This window comes from Pinus tabuliformis, chromosome 7, assembly GCF_031772625.1.
Source record: "Pinus tabuliformis cultivar Carrire ecotype Pingquan chromosome 7, CPIR1, whole genome shotgun sequence".
Taxonomy (NCBI): Eukaryota; Viridiplantae; Streptophyta; class Pinopsida; order Pinales; family Pinaceae; genus Pinus; species Pinus tabuliformis.
Genome location: NC_142293.1, coordinates 334,213,774 through 334,231,451, shown reverse-complemented (window position 1 = coordinate 334,231,451; position 17,678 = coordinate 334,213,774).

The window sequence follows — 17,678 nt, the reverse complement described above, 5'->3', positions numbered from 1 at the left end:
ACATGAATTCAGCTCATGTCCAGTCCGAAACAGATAAGGCCACCAGCTTCATTGAGCGCATCCAACATATTCGCCAGCAGGTCCATGACATTCTTGAGAAATCAAATGCCAAGTACAAGCAGCGACATGATCAACATCGGGTGCCACACAAGTTTCAGGTGGGCGACAAAGTCTGGTTGCATTTGCAAAAGGAACGCCTTACTGGAGCCTATCGGAAATTGAGACCACTCCGATATGGTCCTTACACCATTACTAAGGCTATGGGAGACAATGCATTTGAGCTCAGCATTCCCCCATTCCTTGGCCTGCACCCAGTGTTCAATGTGGACCGCCTTCGGCCATACTTTCCACCATTGCTAGACACATCCGACATTGCAGAACAGCTCAAACCCACAGAATTAAATCCAGATTGCATGGAACAAGCTGCAACTGATCGGATCATGGACACACAGATCAAGAACACTCGCCAACAGAATATCCAACTGTATCGAGTTGTCAAAGCAGGCCAACTCCTTCAGCAGGGCAAGTGGCTCACCAGGGAACAAGTTCAGCAGAAGTTTCCTCATCTCATGGAGGAGCTCAACGCAATGGGGACCATTGCTTCCTAAGGGGGGAGGAATGATCCAGGTGGATATTGGTGGCCAGCTGCCAAGTCCACCTGGACCCCCACCATTGTCTTTCTCAGCATTTTCAGTTTCCTTAATTGTAGCACAGTTTACTATTTTTAGCAGTTTTTCGGGTCCTGAACTTCCGAAGTCGTTTTGAGGCCCTAAACGACGTTTTTTTGGGAATCTGGGGCAACATGGGTCCATGGACCGATGTTGCCTCCCAAAGTGGTAGTACTCGGATAGATCTTTCTAACGAGCTATTGTACGCGTCAAACAGAGATCATATGCCAAAGTTACGACCCCGGGAAGTTGATGTACCAATTTACCCCCAAACGGGGCCCACAGTTTGGCGTTTCATCTCCTAGGGTTAGGTTTTGGAACGTTAAGGGTTTTCCATTGTTTCTCAACAATAAATAGGCCTTCGAGCCTCATTGTAACACAGTTCAGAGGCATGTAGCCATCACATCTCTTCTCAGAGATAAGCTACTATCGCCCTAGCTAGTTTATTTCCATTTCTGTTTGTAAGCATATTTCAGTATTTTCCATTAATGAAATGAAGTATTATTTCCGCTGCATCTTTGTGTATATGGTTATCTCTGTAATTTGTTGCATTCCTGTTTAAATCCGGATCAGGGAAACTTGAAAAAATGGCCCTTATTTGCTGGCACAAAATGAATTTGACCCACATTTATACTTTGTATAATAAACCCTAGTGCAAACAATCTCATTGGTACAAAAAAAGGGAGCCTGTAAGGGGCCACCTCTACTCCATACAATGTAATTTCAACATAATATTCAAACTAGAATCAGTCTCCTTCTTTGAAATCCTTACTGAGTTATAAAAAGAATGGGATTTTTGAAAGAGGTGTGGTGGAATTGAGTTTTTTATAATTGAATAGACAAGTGGCATAAAAGAGGCAGTGAAATATGAAAAATCCTCATGGTTAGGGTGACTTCTTACAATGTTTGTCTAATTTATCACTGACTATTTCTTTTTATGTAAATCCATTATGTTCAGGCCTAAATGCATGAATTTCTCTACATGGACATAGAGGAACAAGTAAATCAACAGATATGGAAATATGAAACAACCAGTAAGATTCAAATTTGACAATTGGGAATTCACTAAACCCTCCCAGAAAGTTGGTATGTCAAGAGTCACTCCAGGCTGCATGACCAAATTAAACAATCCTATAACTACACGATCAATAGTAGAAGTATTTTCTCTCCCCAAAACCCTGGAAATTACTTGCAAAATTGGTTGAACATCTTCAACAAAACTATCTAGGGGAAACATAGTTGGTTCTAGGGATAAAATATGTCCAACTGGCATGAGATGGAAAGACAATTTGGCATAATTTTCTCCAGATAAGTTTTGGAAATCAGAAACTAGGGTTTCTTCAGAAAAAGAAGTATAATTCTTCGAGGGTGGAAAATCAAGGGCCTACCGAATTAACAAGGGAAAAACTTGGGAAATATTCTTCCCCAGTGATTTCGTCACAAAACATTTCAGGGGATAAAGAGAAGAAGTGAGCCAAGTGATAAATTCTGGGAAGAAATATGTTTGTGGGATAATTGCAGAGAATAATCCTGATTTTACAACTGCAGAGTATACAGGGGAATCTAATTGACCAACTAGGATATTTTGATGGAGCTCCATGAGGTTTAGAGTGCAAACATGGTAAAAAATGTCTCTTTCCATGTCCATAAGAGGAATGTGGGTTGTAGAACCCACCATGGAAGCTTTCTTCAACATTTTGAAATAATTGAGCGGGTATACATGGTGGATAAATACCTAGAAGCTTTTGGATGATGTTGGACTCCAAATTGGTGAGCTAGCGGATGAAGGTGTACTTGGGAATGCTCTAGAACAAACAACAGATAAGTGACTTTTAGCGTAAAAATGGCGTTTTATGGGTAAGCGAAAAAAATGGGGGAAAAATGGAATTAAATGTGGAAGGAACAAATGTACAACATGGTATCATACTCATGACATTGGATGGATGATGTGGAGGTGTAGATTGAGGTGTCAGATGACATGGAGGAATGACATGGCAGAAGGTTTAATAAACTAATCCTACTCGCTTGATTAAATTTCTTCGCTCGCTTCCCGTAAAATGCCAACATGATCCACTTACCTCTCACATGGGGACCCGTGGTGGTAAGTAGGCCCATCGACGAGTGATGCCACAAAGGATCCAAGCTGTTGATGTAATGAAAGTCATTTACCCACCAAATCTACTACGGAGGCACTAAACCCCATATATTCCACGCTAATAGTGCTATTGGGTTTGACCTATGGGGGAGGCCTGATGCCACCAATGACATCACACCCAAAAATCGTCCGATGTTTAACTTTTAACTTTTCTATTGGGTCTCATTGAACTGTATAAAATCAATCTGATCCTACACCATCTCTATATGACATTAATTCCATTCATTTTAAAATCAACCACCATAAAAATCAATTTGAATTTTCTATTATGAGATTTTTGTTTATTTTTGAGACATATGTTTTTTTTTTACATTTTGAACATAGTGAAAGATGAGCTACAACATATGGCTCCAACTGGGGATAATGTTTTGGAACAAAACACTAAAAATCACATATTAGTTCCTTCACCTCAGGCATGGAGTCATATTATAGCTTAAAATATTACAATGATAAGCTCACTAGATACTTACAATGATCATACCGATATTTACAATGGAAGAAATTAAAAATGCTCAATGTTGAAAGTAGTGTTTCAAATACTGCCCATTGACAAGAAGTTGTAATAGTTCTCCATCTAGATTTTCCAGAATGAAAGTATTGTTGGCTCTGGCTTCTACTATTTTGAAAGTTCCAAACCATAGAGGATCAAACTTACCATGCTTGCCTTTATCTTCCCTTCTTACATCTCATCTTAAGGCAATGCCCCTAGGTCGAGAAATGATTTCTTTGACCTTTTTGTAAAAAATGAGTTTAATATTTTCTTGATAGTTGATCAACTTCTCAATTACTTGTTCTCTATTCTCATTCAGTTCTACTAGCTAGTTTATCCTTCAAGTCAATCCATTTTGTTCCTCCTCAACATCTTGAATGAGTGCAACTACTGGTTTGGCTAACTAACTAGGGAAGAGGGCTACTACTCCATATGCTAATTCAAAAGGTGACTTACCAGTGGATATTTTGGTAGTCACTTTGTTTTACCATAAGGAAAACTTTAGCTGAGAATCCCAATTCTTTTTGTTTTCTGCAATTATTTTCTTGAGTATCCTTACCAAATATTTATTAGAGGATTATGCCAACACATTTCCTTAAGGGTAATAGGTAGAATGGGAAAGAATAACATTGTAATTCTAGCAGAAGGTAATTAATTTTGTATATTTGAATACTTGGGCATTGTCTATAACCAATTTCTTAGGGCAACCAAATCTTGTAAAAATATTTTCTTCCAGGAACTTGATCACCATTGTATTAGTTTCCTTCCTAGTTGGAATTGCTTCCACCCATTTTGTAAAGTAATTAATGGCTATTAAAATCCACTTGTGTTTTCCACTGGAAGGTGGATTTATCTCTCGTATGAAATCCAATCCCCACTACCTAAAAGGCTCCTCAACAAACACAATAATTAATGGTAGTTGTTGTAGTGTTTTCTTCTCAAAGATGTATGAAAATAACCCACTTCAGATTGTGGACCACAAAAAATCTCAACAATATAAATGGCTGCTAAACATTGTAGATCTACAACAACTAATAGAAACAAAACCCGCCAAAGCCTTGATCTATGCCACAATCATAGTTAAACAACAAAAAGAAAGAGTAATAACTCCAATTATCCAGTGGAAACCAGATATACAAAGAATAGTTTTATTATAACACCTGTGAAGGGAACAAATAAATGTTACCAGTCCCCCTCTATGGAATGGGTTCTTGGCTATCCTCAAACATCTTCAGCTTGTGTAGAGTCTCTCTCCTCTAAGCCCAACAAAAATATGGTGTGCGACAATGAAAATAATCAGAGTTACAACAGTGAGTGCAACAATGAAAATAATCAAAAGTGAATAATGAATGAAAAACCCTTCTATTTATAACAAAATATTGAGTTATCCTCGAATAATGAGCAATAATAAAATATTATTGATCCCATAATTGGAATAAACACTTGGAATATTTTATTATATTTGGTTAGGAGGGAAAAAGTATTTAAACTTCTATTTAGAAATAATAAATAAATAAATGATTTATTTATCATCTTAAGGAATAATAAACAAATAAGGATTTATTTAATTATTCCTAGGGGATTTAGTCAAATTTAACAAATAATAATAATTAATTAGTGATTAATTAATTATTCTTAGAGAAAAATAAGATAATTAATGATTTATCTGTTTATCTTTCATGATTGGGTCAAATATGACAAGGAATAATAATTGAGGAATGATTTTAATTAATTATTCCTAGAAGAAAATCAAATAAATAATGATTTATTTAATTATTCTTCATGGGTTTAACTATAAATTACATAAAAAAAGTGGTTTATTAAGTAATTTCTCAAATCGAAAGCAATTTTAATATGGTAAAATTGGCTTTACGTGGTGTACTTTGATCCATCTAGTAAATTAGGCTAGATGCTCAATTTTTTGGTGATAACAGATTGCCCACCAACGTACGAGTGTTAGGAGAAAAACATATGACCGAAGTATGTTGTAAAGACACAATCACTAGACAACATAGGGGAGTCAGAGAGAGAGAGAGAGACTTGTTGGCATTATGACACAAGTTTGGCACTATGGAACAGGTGTTGTCCTTGATGGCAACTCACTTAAAGGGCAGATCATAGTTCAGGCTCTCAGAATGAAAGAAAATGAGGTATACGCAAGTTCCTCTTAACAAAATCATGTATACACACGGGTGAACTGATCAAAAGGCGCGTATAAGTATGCACACACTTTCATGCAAAGAAAAGCGCGTACAGGTGGGAAAACTTATGTTTGGTCCATGGTATTTAGTCCGACATATTTGAACCTATGGTTTTGGTCCTTGGTATTGCATCCAAAGTGTTGAACCCAGGTATTGAGTCCCTAGTATTGGATCTCTATGGTTTTGGACCATGGTTTGAGCAAGGCCTACGTCTATAAAAAGGGAAGGAGATCATTTGGCAAGGGAATCAACTGAAGCATTGAATATCTTATAAAGAGCAAGATCTAGAATACTGTCATTGGGTTATGGGCATAACTAGATCTGAAGCAAAGAGGAACCTGAGCGCAAGGAGAAGGATAAGTTCTATTGATGGGTCAAGATCTTAAGGCGGTTTGAAGATAAGTATCTTTGTGTAATTTTTGATCTGTTATATTTGGCGCATGATGCAATCTATAAATATGATAATATGGGTATAACTAATGTCTGAATAAGTAAAAAAGGATAAATTATCTTTTATAGATCTGTACGCAGGTTCAGCGCAGCAGAGGCGCGTATACACGCTGGTTCACTAACTTAAAATAGCGTATACGTAGGATGGCCTTGATACAGAAGCATATGCATGCAGGTTCCACATATTGAAGTAGCGTATATCTCATGAAATATGTTTTAGCTGCTTCTGTTTATTGCTGCAGTGTTCTGGGTTCAGAATTGGTGTTTGGTTACTGGTACTATTTTCTGGTTACAACATTCTGAGAGGTAATTGGTTGATTCAGTATTTGTTTGTACAAAAGAGTTTGGTTAATGCAAATATACTTGATGTTTGATTGATATTCATGGATCCAGTCTGAAAAATTATGAAACGTGGTCCCTGGAAGAAAAGAGAAGGTTGTAGCCTTTTGTAGGTCAGCACCTACCTACTAGTACCTCAGCTAGTACAAGAGCAAAGGGGGTTGTAGCTCCCTTCCAGGAGAAGCTGGAGAACGAGAGAAGCTTGTAGCCTTTTTCATGTAGCAGCCTGCATACTGGTATAAGACTGCACCAGTACAGAATCATTGTAAAAGGAAGTTTCTAATTTAAAAGAATATAGAGACAAATTGTAGTAGGTGGTTTTCACCCACATTGGGTTTCCACCTTACATCTTGGTGTTCATGTGTGTTTATTATGTGTGATGATTTTCTCTGCTTTACTGCTCCTGTTTACTGATCATATGGTTAAATAATGTTCTGATGCACTCATTAAGAAGCAACTAATTGATTTATAAGCTTACTGCATATATGCTAGTTGCATTATACACAGTTGCGTATACACGCTGTTTTACTTAACTGAAGTAGCGTATATGAATCTGAATATGGAAATGAAAAAGTATTATTGATTAGATAATACTGATTCACGCCCCCCCCTCAGTATTATTTCCAACAAGACCGATAAAGCTGAATTGAAAGAGGATAGGGACAAAGGGGGTGAGACTAATGCAAGTCTCCTTTTATGTTGTGGTACCAGACTCAATGAGGTCGGGGAGGCATACCCATACCCGCCAAGATAACTTAGTACAAAAATAATGGTTTGCCGAGATATATAAAATTGAGCAATGAAGTACATGTTGAATGGTACATGACATGCTGGCATAACAAAGCCAGAAAATAATACAATGTCTCCCATATACATAAAGCACCTGGAAAAACATGAGCTAATACTGAATACAATAATATTAGAGTACATGAGATACAAAGCCCCTTCCCTTAAAAAAATTGGTGGGAGGGAGGGTAAAACAACTGAAGAAGCCCTGCTTTATAGGGGAGGACTTTGCAAACTGAATGGATCATCTACAAGAGACGTGCATGCTATGAACATTGTGATCGATAGGAACTGAGCCCATCAAATCTGCGGAATCGCATCTGAGGTTGTAGCATAATGGGAATGCATCCAGGCATGTGGGGGCTACCTGAAGGTCCACCCTCTCATGAGATTTGAAACATCTCACACACACCTGAGAATCACTAGTATAATCTATTGCATCACTGGACCATCAACTGTAGGAATCACAAACATGAAATGACCAAGTCAAAGGGAAATAATGAGACCCTCTGCTCGATCCAAGGCGTTGAAAAAAAATGGAAGTTGGAACCAAGATACACCACCCTCTAAGACGTTCTTCTGGAATAAATGAGTTGATGTCGACAGAATAGGGCCCACGATAGATGAGGCAATGACGATCCTCAATTAAGGCACGAGGGAAAATAGTAATGTGACTGATGGACTAACACGAGGGATAATGGGAAAAATAGTATTGAGGGACAAATAGATGACTTCCCTTGTCACAGCATAAAGTGCATGGTTGACCTGAAAACCACTGACTCAACTCCGGAGGGGATGGGGACAGTATGACTGGAGGTCAAAATGAACAACACAGGATGAACAATATGCAAAGATTGATGGAATTCTGTGACATGATATAATGGGACGTGAAACAAACTCCATGAATGTAAGGATGACTCATCATATATGCTCTGAATAAGGGTGACTCCATGACACTACCACATAGACTAGGCCTAGTGGGGACCATCAAAACATGAGTAAATGATGGTTACTCATGAAGAAAATCAGCACATGGTACAATTATTCATAGGAGGAGGACCTCAAAGTACAAGTGTCACTTGATGATGAAATTCGATTTTAAGAGGCAACAAAGTGACCCTTCTTGGAAAAAAGGCTTCTGGGTGAAGTGTCAAATCATCAAAAATTGGGAAAGACCCATTATATTACTCAATGAGAGCTTTCCAATGGTGCTGATGGTTCATCTGTGCGACAGAAAAACTGTGGGTTTTCCTATAAAAGGGTCTTTTCACTCCATTTTGAGAGGAAGATAAGGCCCTAAATATTGTGGAGATCATAGTGGACAAACCGACCATCAGAATCAGGATCTATGAATTTTAGGCAAGTGGCCTTAATTGTCTAAAGATGGCCTTAATGCTTCTTGGAACGATGGTTCCTGGTGAAGAATCAAGGGAAGAGGAAAACAAGAATGAACTACTAGAGGAGGTATAGAATCATTCTCACCCACTAAGTCAAACATGGGGACTATGTGGACATAGAGTAGAATATTTGAAGATATGGTATCAAACATATATGATATGTGAAGTGCATATGGCTCATTGGAGAGGCCGGTAGGTTAAACTATCCAAGGAATGGGAGGATAATCTACCATACCTAGATCCAGTGTGATCTAGGCCTAGAATTATTTTAATCAATTGAGAATATGGCCAGGGAAAACCATCATGCCCCCAAGAATGGGATACTGCCTGCAAACATATGTGATGGAGGGGGCTGATATGGTATGAAAAGGTGGGAATGGTGTACCCTAGCAGGAGGAGTTTGTGGAGCGCCATTGTGTTCCGAGTGCTCGAAAAAGGGATTCAAGCATCTTAATCCAACATGGCACGAGATCCTCCAAAGGATGATAATAAGATGTAGGGGCCTATGTGCCCCCCTAGTATGTTATGGGCGTACTGGATGTATTTAGAGCTATAGGCTCCAAACACTTATATGATACATAATATGATTATTCATTTTACATGACGATGATGGTGCGCCATTTGTGTTGTTTATGGTTATCTTCTGTGGTATACATGTGATAAATGCCAATCTAGAATGTTGTTTGCAATGGTATCTACATAGGTATTTTGGGCTCTAGGAACATGATTGAACGCAATGGTTTCAAATTCACGTAACAACAACTTAACTCGTAGATATTTTCTAAGTAGGACTTGGTTATACACATGATACACATCATTTAATTGCATGACAATTAGAAAGGAATCTAAATGAACATGAAGATGAAGGATGCGATGAGCGAGGGCATCGATTAACAAACCTATCACTGCATCATATTCGACTTGGTTATTGGTTGCATATCCAATGCACATGTTGTTTGAAAGGACTAACATATGCAAGGGGGTAAAAATTCCCTAGGCTATCGAGGCTATATTCTTGGAGAAGTGACACACACCGCTGGCATGAATGATATACGATGTGTATGATGGATCCACCCGAAAGGTTAAAAAGACAATGAATGAGATGGTGAAATCTACTTAACTTCATGGCAGAAATAAAGACACACAAATCAAAGGGATATACTATGAGTGACATTTCTTGAGGTAGAGTGCACTAGGAGAATTAGGAAGGAAGTGGCCTTCAGAATCCTCCAAGAATATGCCCCTTGCCTAGGTGCAAGGGTAATCAGGGGTAGACATAGCTTCCACGATTTCCTCATCAGGCTGGGAGATGGGTGGACGGAAGGAAGAATAGCTACATGATGTTGCAACATTCCCTGGTGCATCAACCTGAGAAATAAGGCTCACATACGCATCATCTTGAATGGTAGAAGACGAACTGGTAGATGAAGAATCTATGGATGTTGAGACCCAGGATTTTGTTGAAAGAGGTTCAATAGAAGCACGCAAAAAAACCTCAGAAAGGTTTGCTTGTGAGGAACTCAAGGATGACGATAGGTAAAGGATGTGGCCTATGGTTTCTGTCATCTCGACATCGGGGGAAGGCATCACGATGGTGGGACCAGAGTCCCCCTGTTCTGGTTTACTAGCGGTACCAGAATCCATGGGTAGAGGGGTAGGTATTCCACTACGAGTGGCCTCGTATTCGCGAAGCGCTTCAAGGAAATCGCAAAATTCATCGAGATGAGGGCACCAATGGGAATAGTGACCATGATGATCACACAAGGCACAAGGGTGATTGGTGCATAACGTTTTGAGTTTCTTGGGTGGACCCGGTAAGTTAACATGGAATTTATGGATATTTGACTCAGGGAACGTTCCATGAACCAAAGGTTTGAGATGAGGAAGCTCGGAACAATTGTTGGTGGCGTGCCTAACAAATTTACACAAAGAGCACAAAGGTGACGACTTTGGGGCCTTAGGGGCTAGAGGAGCTTGGGGAGCCTTGTCCTTAGGTTCTTTACTCTTAGATTTTCCCCCTTGTCCAGATGCTTTCACAATAAGAGCAGGTTTCTGTTGAGGTTGTGATGGATCTGAAGTAGCGGCAGGGGTCGTAGGGATTGGTTGAACCTAGGTCAAAGCATGATAAGGTATTAGATGACCATGTGGAATGTTTGTAGGGGGGTCTATGTACCATACCGGGATCACTAGATTCATGTTAGGAAGGACCAGCGAAGCCATGACAAGGACAAAAAAGACTCCTGGAGGGGGGAAAAAGAAAGGTATATGGCTTGCAGGGTAATGCCCCGGCGGATAACTCCTGGATGGTTGAGACTTGGAGGAACAGTTCTTGGTGGAAACATAGGAGAGCCACCTAAAAATGGAGGTCCTGGGGGGGTGGATTCAGAGGGCTCAGCTGGGATGGAAACAACAGGGCGTTGAGGAGCTGGCTATTGACTAGATGTACTAGATTGCTTAAGGGAAGCCTGTGACACTTGTAACATTCAAACACTCATAGAGTTAGGCTCTGAGATGGGAGGGGGAGGACCAGGGAAATCATCCAACAATGAGGAATCTTTATAGATTCCAGGTGAAACACCTGTGAGGGGAGGTGAAGACTATTTATCCGACATTGACGAGATGATGGAATCGAGGGAGGTCACGGATGTCGGCTCATAGGAAGTCAACTGACCAATGGTAATGATCTTCCCTTCATGGGGGAAGCACATCTTGCGAAAAATCATAGATGTGACAGCTGACATGGCATATGTGTAACTATGACCTAAGAGAATGTTTTAATCCAAAGGGGCATCAATGACTTCAATGTCGACATGGACAGTCTTACCCATAAGAGTCACTGGACAGTTGCGGTACATGCCAAGGGGTTGGGAGGAGTGTCCATCCCAAGCATGCAAAGTGATGGTGGAGGGTGACAACTTAGGTGACTTGAGTTGTTTCCAAATGACAACGGATATCACATAGGTGGATGCGCCTTTGTCAATAATGCATTAGGAGATGATGGTATTACGAACTATAACTAGTATCTGGAAAGCAACGAATGAAGGCAATGGGGGATGTTCTGATGTATCAACCGAGAAGACAATCAAACGATCGTCAGAAGGATCTACTACACCCAAGGTAGTTAGTAGATATTTCTTTTGAGATCGGCACGACTGGACTACTTCCAGCATCGACATGGCCACAGTGATTGCACCAAGTCATCTACTATATTGTATGTATGGGCATCTCGGTTGGAAGCTGCATTACGGCGTAATGGTCCCTTTGGGATCTTGGGAATGGTCTCAACTTTAGGTTGAGGGATCTATAACGGGCCATTTGGTGTTGTAAGAGGCTAAGCAGATGCTTTGGTTTTTGACTCAATGGCGAACGAAGTTGATGGCTTGTAATATTGATGCGACTGAGTTTGAAGGTTGATATCGGAGGGATTAACCTCATCAGAGTTCATCATATAGATCTGGTAGTCACTAGGACTAGAAGGTTGGGGGGAATGGGCTGCTTGACCTGGTTGAGGTTGAGTAACAAACAATCCTTGCTGAGGGAAAAGATTTGTGAGCACTATCGATTGAGATGGTGTAGGATTATGAGGTGATTGTTTTCCTCTAGAAGCTTCTTGAGCTTCCCACATTTGGCACATCTAGGGTAAGAGAGGACAGTCATGTGTATAATGGCCATGTACACCACAACATGCACAAGGCTTGTTCATATGAATAGCCTTGTTCAACTTGGGCTGGTTTCCCTGTTGCTAGTTGTTGGTGTTAGGCTGGTTCCCGTGGGGTTCATTAGGTTGATTACCTTGATTACCCTGGTTACCCTTGTTACCTTTACTCTTATTCTTTTTCTTCGAATTTTGGGGATTAGTCACAGTATACTGTGAAAACACCTAACCCTGAGGGGGCGGTGGCTACTGGGGCTGAGGATGCATGGGAGGCTGCGATGCTAATGCTTGAGGGGATGGAGCACTCAACTGTGCATAAGGAGGAGCAATGGTTTGGTAGACAGGTTGGGGCCCTGAAAACATGTTTCTAGTAAAAAGGGCATAAGTGTTGGGGGAGCTATTTCCTGCCTGCGGATTACCATAACTTTGTTGAGTATATGGCGAAGGGTGTGAAAGGCTTCCAATGATACCGTCGGTGGCATGAGATGCCCCTGGTGCATTAGCACTTCTAGGACAAGGGAGGTCTAGAATGACGGTATAGACATAACTAGATTGCGCATAAATCAGGTCGTATCTTAGAGAGGTTTGGAGAGCTTCTTCCTTGGTTTGAGGAAAATGGGATGCGAAATATTTTCCAATGGGCGCTAAAAGACTTAAGAAACCAATCTAGATAGACACGGTCTTTGAAGGGCGAGGCACGACATGTGCTCCTCCTTCGATGCCACTCTTGAACATGATCGGAAAGGCCCGTGGTGGAGGACTGAAAGAATGAGGTCAATAGCTTCGTAGCAGTGTCGTACTGGAGAGGTAACTGGAAATATGAAAGGAACGCTTTAGTAGGCGTCGCAAAACGGGATGTGATGCAGTGGGCTGGTATACATACCATTTTACTGCGTATCTAGTGAGCATGCATTGTAACAGCCAAAGACGAATGGAGTCATTGGTAATGGAGTTATAAGAACACCACATGTGGAAGGATCGAACATGGTTGGTAGGATCCTCTCCAGCATTACCCTCAAACTTCAGGATGTCTGAGGGAAGCTTAGTTGGCATAGAAGGCCAACTAGCATCGTGGTGTATGGGGTCATTTATCAACTGGTTAAAATCTGGTAGACTTAACCCAACCATAAAGGGGAGCATGGGGGTTTCTGGAATGGTTCCTGAGACTGTTCCACTTGATGTGACCACCGAGATAGAACCGGAGCCAACACTAGGTTGGGTTCTTGCACCAGCTGTGGATCCAGACATGGTGATGATATGTAGTGAAGGAGGCTCAGACTCGAATGAGGAATTGGATGAATTAGGTGAAGAGTTGGTATGGGGACTCGGAGGGCTATGAACTTGAACCCAACAGGGAGAGGTAATATGCCCAAGTATAAACTGGCAGTGAAGGCCTAATAGTCTTTGCGACAAACACCTTGGTGGCGCCATGGTGGTAAGACACACATGACATGGAAATGGTGAAGGGAGATCAACAATATGGCTTTGTCTTGATGAGGGGAGATAAATTTATTATGTTAAGTCTTGTCTTGGCCATGTAAACCAAGCACCCTTTCCTTAAGGTGTGCTTGTATGTGCGAGCGTATTTATTGATTAAGCCTAGATTGTGTTTGTAAAAAAGAAAAAAGCTTGCTGAAAATAAATTGAAATTAACAACAGAAAATGAACAACAAAACAATTAACTAAACCCCACCCAAACTAGGTTTGCAAACACTGTGCTGGTTGGTGGCTAAATCGACAGAAAATACACTAAAATAGTCAAGAGATCTAAATGTCGATGTGACTGGGATCAAGTGACACTAAGCTGCTAGAAAGTGGTGCAACAACAACAAAAAACCAGAGAGGAAGATTGTTGCAAAAAGATAGGGAGATGGGTGAAACACCTAGGGCAACCGATGGGACCCTAAGGCCAATGACCAAACAAGTTTTAATATGAAACTATGGATGGTGACAACCTATCTTTATAGATTTGAAATAAAAGGGTACATATCTGGAAAATGTGGTTGAAAGCACTGCAGAAACTCAGACTACTCACTCAGCTAAACTCCTCCTATAAAGGTGGAAGCATACTAGAAGCCCTAGGGGGGCTAAATTTGACTTCGATGAGTAAATCAAAGTAGATCAAGGCCTAAGTGGGATGAGATAGAGGTCAGACAACCCAAAAGCCAGCTCTCTGCGAAACCCAAAAACATATCTGAGAAAGACCCTAAAACCCAGAAATTGCAAGTACTGGCCTGTTTTTCAGGTGGGATCGCACTTGTTGGGCCAAAAAGTGTGATTTTTTCTTAGTGGATCCCATTTGGAAAATCTCAAAAAGAACTGTTGCCTTTGTCGCGGTTGGTTCCTGTGACCTGCGGAAAAGACCAGAAAGCTTGCGAAAGTCAGAAATTTAATAGATCTAGGGTTAAAAAACTAGGAAACATTAAGAGAATTGAAAAAAGAAGAAACCCTAAGTTGAAAACTGAAGGTCACTCAGATTTCTAGATCTGAGGTATAAAACCAGTGGAGTCGCCAATTTTTTGATAGGTAATAATCAGAAAATTCCCCAGCAGAGTCGCCAATTTTGTTGTAGTGTTTTCTTCTCAAAGATGTACGAAAAGAACCCACATAAGATTTTGGATGAAAATTAATCTCAACAATATAAATGGCTACTAAACATTGTATATCTGTAGCAACTGATAGACACAGAACTTGCCAAATCCCTGATCTATGCCACAATCATAGTTAAACAACAAAAAGAAAGAGTAATAACTCCAATCATCCAATGGAAACCAGATATACAAAGAATAATTTTATTATAACACCTATGAAGGGAACAAATAAATGTTACCAGTCCCCCTCTATGGGATGGGTTCTTGGCTACCCCCAAACGTCTTCAGCTTGTGTAGAGTCTCTCTCCTCTATAATGTGTAAACCCAACAAAAATATGGTGGCGACATTGAAAATAATTAGAGTTACAACAGTGAGTGCAACATTGAAAATAATCAAAAGTGAATAATGAATGAAAACCCTTCTATTTATAACAAAATTTTGAGTTATCCTCGAATAATGAGCAATAATAAAATATTATTGATCCCATTCTTGGAATAACCACTTGGAATATTTTATTATAATTGGTTAGGAGGGAAAAATATTTAACCTTTTATTTAGAAATAATAAATAAATAAATGATTTATTTATCATCTCAAGGAATTAGTTAAGGAATAATAAATAAATATGGATTTATTTAATTATTCCTAAGGGATTTAGTCAAATTTAACAAAGAATAATAATTAATTAGTGATTAATTAATTATTCTTAGAGAAGAATAAGATAATTAATGATTTATCTGTTTATTTTTCATGATTGGGTCAAATATGACAAGGAATAATAATTGAAGAATGGTTTAATTAATTATTCCTAGAAGAAAATCAAATAAATAATGATTTATTTAATTATTCTTCATGGGTTTAACTATAGATTACTTAACAAAGGTGGTTTATTAAGTAATTTCTCACAATGAAAACAATTTTACTATGGTAAAATTGGCTTTACATGGTGTACTTCGATCCATCTGGTAAATTAGGCTAGATGATCAATTTTTTGGTGATAACAACAGTGGTGCTAACTTTTTCTTTTCAGCAAAAAGTTGGCACTTTTCACAACATCTAACCAATCTGTAAACATTTGAGAATAAATTCATCCAATAAAAGCCAACCTTCAAGATTTTATTTGTTGTTACCTTCCAATTATAATGTCCTCCATAAGAACATCCATGATACTCATTAAATATCTCAATTGTTTCCCTTTCTTCCAAACAAAGCAGTAAAGCACCAAAACAATATTTCCAATATAAATGGCCATTCACTATGACACACTTTGGGTTTTTAGCCTCAATGCTTTATACTTTGCCTTGCCTAAACTAGTTGGACAACTAAGAAATAGTAAGTAATGAACAATGTTTTTATACCAATCAGAAAAAGATATTTATATGCAATTCTATTATCTTGTCCATTTCCCTTACCTTTTTCATCATCTGATTTTGATTCTGAAATTTCTGCAAGCAAATTAATTCCCATCGCCTGGTAATTTGCCTCTGTTAAGATCTTTGCTAATCCCTGTCCCTTTATTAATTTTGTTGGCTTAATATCCATGTCATACTCCTGAATCTTAGCTATCCATTTGTTGGGAAAAAAAACTAAGAGGGGTGGGGGGGGGGGGGGGGGTGAATTAGTATTTTAAAAACTCACTTAAACTTTTCTTTTCTTATTCAGATTTCAGTATGCAAATATAATTAAGTAAACATGCGTATGTACACCACCGTTATTTAGACAACTAACATATATCCAATTAACTAACTTTTCAGTTAATTCATCACCTATTTAACTTGAACCAATGTATCAGTGCTTCATTAGGTATTAAGTAAACAATAACCATGTGCAGTAAGAATAGAATAGACCACCACATGTAAGCAACACATCAACACACATGAACACCAGGATTTTTAGGTGGAAACCCAATGTGGGAGAAAACCATCGTTGTGGTCGTCCCTGTCTTCATCTTTTATTATAATGAAAAAACTTCTTACAATCTTGTATTGTTGCATACTCATACCAGCACGCAGACACCCACCTAGAGAAGGCTACAACCTTCTCTCATTCTCCAACACCCACTAGAAGGGAGCTCCAACCCCTTGATCTCGTTTAACGGCACCCACCAGAAGGGAGCTCCAACCCCTTAATCAGATTTACCAGCGACCACTAGAAGGAAGCTTCAACTTCCTCACTGAAGGCTCCAACCTTGAACACCTTCGTGGACCACGTTTCATAATTTTCATGCTCGATCCACTTGACTCAAAACATTACAACCTGTAGGCCACCTTTCATCATATTTTCAGACTGGACACATTACCATCATTTAAGCCCAATATAAAATAAAAAACTGAAAATAATCACTGTATCAAATCATTTGACCAACTTAATCATCAATTCATTGAATAAACCAATCACTGAATCTCAAACAACCAAAGCAACTAGACCATTTCAAATTACTGTATACTCTTCATTAGAATGTCAGACCACTTACTGTTCATCACAGAAACTAGATCCTATCACTGCAAACCCTGGTCAATCTTATGTTAGAATATATATACTACTATTATGAGACATACCTATGTATACACGCTTTCTCTTCAAATAACCTGCGTATAGATCTCTAGACACTGGACCCTGAAACTAAATCACTACACTACTAAAATCAACCACTGAAACACATACTGAGCTTGTATAAGATATTTGAACCAAATACATATAATCTCATAGCAACATCATTATTATTCAATATTTCATAATATAATCAGTTCAACCTCAACTACAATTGTGAAACACATATAATCATGAAAGACTTTATCGACAAACAATAGTAAACATAACAAGATTGATTAGACATCATATTCATCAAAGCCCTAGCATATGTATGCGACCCTTATAAGACACTTCTGCGTATGTATGCACCTTTCAAGAAGCATACCTGTGTACAAATATGTCCATATTTCAGAA